This window comes from Crocodylus porosus, unplaced genomic scaffold (assembly GCF_001723895.1).
Source record: "Crocodylus porosus isolate Cpor-Errol unplaced genomic scaffold, CroPor_comp1, whole genome shotgun sequence".
Taxonomy (NCBI): domain Eukaryota; kingdom Metazoa; phylum Chordata; order Crocodylia; family Crocodylidae; genus Crocodylus; species Crocodylus porosus.
Genome location: NW_017728906.1, coordinates 36,180,071 through 36,185,011, shown reverse-complemented (window position 1 = coordinate 36,185,011; position 4,941 = coordinate 36,180,071).

Genomic DNA, 4,941 nt, shown 5'->3' with positions numbered 1-4,941 from the left:
AGTAGCAGCCAAAGGGCAAGGTCTCACCCCATTAGATAACATCACCTAAAATGGCCTTGTCATTTTTTCTTTAAAACAGTGATTGCTTTATCTGCATGACTCATGGTTATTATAGGTGTCAGATCTTGAATTCTTTAATGAGGCAACTTTCATTAGCAGCATTGCCTGAGAAACACATGCTTGAAATTCAGTGACCTATGCACCATTTAAATCTTACTGTATTTACTCACATATCACTTGCACCTTTCCCCTAAAAAGCTGATTTTTCTTCACAGAAATAGAAGCAAGATGAAACTGCCGTGCTTCTCTCTCTACCACCCTCAGGGTGGGAGGGGAGGAGTTCACCTTTTGGCTATGTACAGACAGTCAAAAGCCCAAGGTTGAACTGATTCACTCTTCATAGGTTAGTCTAAACTGCATAGATTGAATCAATAAGCAACTGAACAGACATTCACATTTGATTCCAGAAACGCAGCCACATGCCTGCAGTCGCCCAGGCCAGATGCCAGGGCATGCCTCCCCGCTCAGCTGGAGCAGACTTCTTAAGCTAAAGCTAGCTGGCCCACCATGTAGCCGGGTGGAGATTTCTGAGGGAGGTTCAAAGAATCCTGGGATGCTGGGGGACTGTAAATTAACTTGAATCTGGAGGGGATATGGAACAGAAGTTCAAAAAACTGATTTAACCTAAATCACTTAAGTCTGATACTACAATCATCTGGGTTTATCTTAAACCAGTTTTGGCCATTTTGAAAGCAGTTTATGTGCACTGAACTTCTGGAGTGTTACAGATTTGAACCGGTTTCTGATAGCTTATATCGGTTTATGTGTAATTTCTGTCAAGGTCAGAGGTACAGTGTTAACTCTCTCTCAGCCACAGCTGCTTCGCTTAGGATACCCTGCAAACATGTATGGATATGACTGGAAAATCTTTTTTTTTTCTTCTTTCTGCCTTTCCAGAACAAGTTGCACATCATATTTGGTAGCATGCAGTATGTGAGGAAATACAGTACTTCAGTCTTCATAACAGGGCTTAAATAGGATTCAAGTGGTGCAAATAGCTGGTGTTAGCTCATGTCAACTTCAGTAAATATCAAAAGTCCCACATTCTGTAAACTCGGACCTAGATCAAGTGATTAAAGTTTATATTTGGACTCATTTACACAAGATTTTATCTACAGTTTGTTCATCTCTCTAATGTAGTTTAAGGTATCCAGGTTGTAGCTAGAGGAAAAGGCAAACAGGACTTGTAGTAAAGATGATATCTTTTATTAGACCCACAAGATTTTTGCAAAAAATGTCTTTAATTGCAATCTTTCAGGCACAAACACCCTTCATCAGGCATCACCATTCATCATAGGCAACTTTGACCACCTGAAACCTGAGATCCTGCTCCTGGCCTTTGTTTCAAGGTAATTTGCATCATCACAGATCCTCACAGGAGGAAGGAGTCTCCACACCAGGTATGAACTGACTGCTCAGAGGAGTTTCCATTTATTGACTCCTCTGTGAAATCTTATGAAATATAAACTTGCATTTCTACCCCAGAGAACTTTTACAATCTTTTCTCCAGTGCCTGATGAAGGGTGTTTGTGCCCAAAAACTTGCAATTAAAGAATTTTTTTGCAAAAATCATGTTGGTCTAATAAAAGATATCATCTCTACTACGAGTCCTGATTAATTTAGTTTAAAGCACTTAATTTAGATTTTTATTTTTAAAACATCAACATTAGTGCACGTTTCTATTTTAAAAGGGGCAAATTCTGCTTGGACTGTGGTATAACCCTAGTGCAGTGCTTTTCAACTTTTTTTCATTTACAGACCACTAAAAAATTTCAAATGGAGATGCAGACCCCTCTGATGCTAAGTGTGGGTATTCGTATACTTTTGATTGATCATAGTCATCTTTTGCAGATCCCATAGACATAGTCTGCAGACCAGATTGAAAACCACTGCTATAGTGCAATACCATTGGCTTCTAATTTACATTTTACAAGAGAAAAATCTGGTCCAAATACTCCAGTTGAGCAAAGCTGATTGTTACAAATACTTTAATGCATTAAATAAGGTAAGAAGCTTTTTATATTTGCATAAAAAGTTGGTATTATAAAGAGTTAAATCAGTTTGTGAATTTCTCCAGTGTACTAACATGAAGGACATACTGGCAGGATATTTATAAACTACACCTCTTCAGTAGCATAGAGTCCAATACAAGCAAATCTTTCATGGCTTTGTTTGTATTATTCTTGTTTAATCTGGAGCAGTCTGCTTTTAAAAAAAAATGACCAATGTCCAGCAAGATTTTGTGATTTAAAAAAAACCCACACACAGAAACCACTGGGCTAAATTTACCTCTGGTATCATTCTTTTGCTTTCAATAGAGTTACAATCTTTTTATTTACTTGCCAACTCTCATCAAATACTACTAAGAAGATGCAAATAAATAACAGACTGGCCCCTCAATCCTGTTCCCAGCGAAGTCAATGTAATCACTCCATACAAACAGAACAGAAATAGAAAACCTGTACTAATTAAAGTGGCTTTCTGTTTTCTTTTTAGTACAGCTTGATCATACACACTGCCATTTTTATCCCTAGAACTTCTTAACAAAACATTCCCTTCTCTTGAAAAAGTATTCTGAGCTGGAATATGATGCATCTTATGCCAGTATTACACTTGTGCAATCCTAATGATTTCTATTAAATTATCTGTGATTTGCACTGATGTAAGAAGTCAGGCACACTCAATTCCCTCTGATAAAAATGTGACACTCCCAGTATTAGCAACATATAAGAGTTATTCTGGGCACTTTTGGAACATACCCATATTTTGAGATAACCTATGAGATCACAGGTCCTTGGAAATAGATTTTTTCTGTTCTCTAACCAAGATAAAGCCAGTGACAATGGGCAAGGGGGTACAAGTGCACTCCCGAAGAGCACCGGTGCACCCCTGGCAGGCCGCGCTCTCCGCTCAGGCGATGGGCGGGGGGGCAGGTGGGAGCAACAGTGCCCCCCCCCTGCAAGGGCAAGCTGGGGAGTGGGAGCACCGCGGCTGCTTCGTGATTGACCACAGGGCAGGGGGAGACCATTTGTCAGTGAGACTAGCCATGGGGGAACCCTCCCCCCAGTCACTGAATGGTCGCTGGGAGACAAGTACCCACCCTAAGGTGGCACCAGCAGCCCATGGATAAGCACCACGTTGTAGTGGATGGAGCACTGGACTAAGTTTCTGGAGACCTGTCTTCTAAATCAGCGGGTCTCAAACTTTTTAAAGTTGAGGGCCCCCCCTTGTTAGATTTGAGGCACCACTCAGAAATTGCCAGTTCTTAGTTTGCACTGATGTTTTTAACTACAGAAAAATAATAGAGCAGTTTTTCTGTTGCAAAGAACTCAAAGATCACAACAGGTAAAACAATATAAATTCCTGTTTGAAATTGTTAGGATTATCTTGTTAATCATGTTGGCATGCCTAACAGTGCTAACATTGCATCAAACCCGGCAGCACCCTTGAAAGGGCCTCACGGCACCCTAGTTAAGAATCATTGTTCTACATAACTGACACATGCCTGCTGAGTGATTCTGGACACATCAGTAATAAGTCTGCTACTCAGTTTCCCCACCTATAGAATGGTGATAATGATACTTACTTTGTAAGCAATTACAAACTCCACAAGACAAATACTAATCATTAACAATAATCAAACAGCTACATTCAGACACATTCATCTCATAGTTCCTTTTTGGGAAGGGAACAAAAACCAGATACACTGGAGTCAGCTGTGATTTACTGATCTTGCAAAGGAACTAAAAGTGATTATCCTGTTTCTCCTGGCATTCATTAAAGACACACTGATACCATATAAAAGAGGAGAGGGGAAGAAAATTAAATATCCACATCTCGATTAAAGGCTGAGTGAGTTAGAATAGCATAGTTTACTGCAGGGATGGTCAGCCAGGGGTATGCATACCCCCAGGTGTATTTAGAAAGGTCATAGGGAGTATGAAGAGATGGGTGGGGATGGAGCATGCCCTGGGGCGTGGCAGTGGCATCTGCCCTGGTGCATTCCCGCATTCCCACACTTGGCTGGGAGTGGCAGAGGAGGAGGGACATGCCAGACGCTGCTCGCCCCATGGTGCACACCATGGCACCTCCCTGGCCCCCACCCCAGCTCACTCTCCCGATTGGCCATTAGCTCCTTACAGCAAAGCTGTGAGGGTCTGAATGGCGGGGGGGGGGGGGACAACACTACAGCAAATTTTGGGGTGGCTGCAGTTCCTCCCGTAGCCCCACTCTGTAGACCCCCTGCAGTAAGGGAGGGACTGGGGCTTGCCTGGCTGGGGTGGGGGGGAGCAGCTGTTCCTAGCAGGGGCTGGGCTGGGCTTCATGCAGGGCAGGTATTGGCAGGCTGGCAGGGTGATAGAAGGGCCTACAGTGTATTTTGGGGTGGTTGCAGCCGCTTGGTAGCCCTGCTCCCAGTGCCGCCACCACCCACCGCAAGCGCAGCGCTGCCCAACCCACTGCCGGGAAGAGTCCACCAGCACAGTCCTGGCCCCAGCCCACAACAGCAGCCATCGTGTGCAGATTATGGGGCACACGACCCCCATGCCCTCCCGGGGCGCATGCAGCAGTGGGAGCCACCCACCGCACAGCCCAGTCTGAGCTGTGCAGTGTCTACCCCAGCCCCAGTCTCTCATCATTGAGGTCTACGGAATGGGGCTACAGAAGGGGATGAAGACACCCCAAAATTCACCATAGCTCCCCCAACCTGCCCCCTCCCAGTGCTGCCACCACCTGCCCTGAGTACAGCCCAAGCCCACCATCCCCGCCAGGAACAGCTCAGAGGAACCCCGGCCCCAGCTCACCCTGCCCCACCCTCAAATTCCGGGGCACACGCCCTCCGTGCCCTTCCTGGGTGCACACAGTGGCGGGAGCCACCCCCCC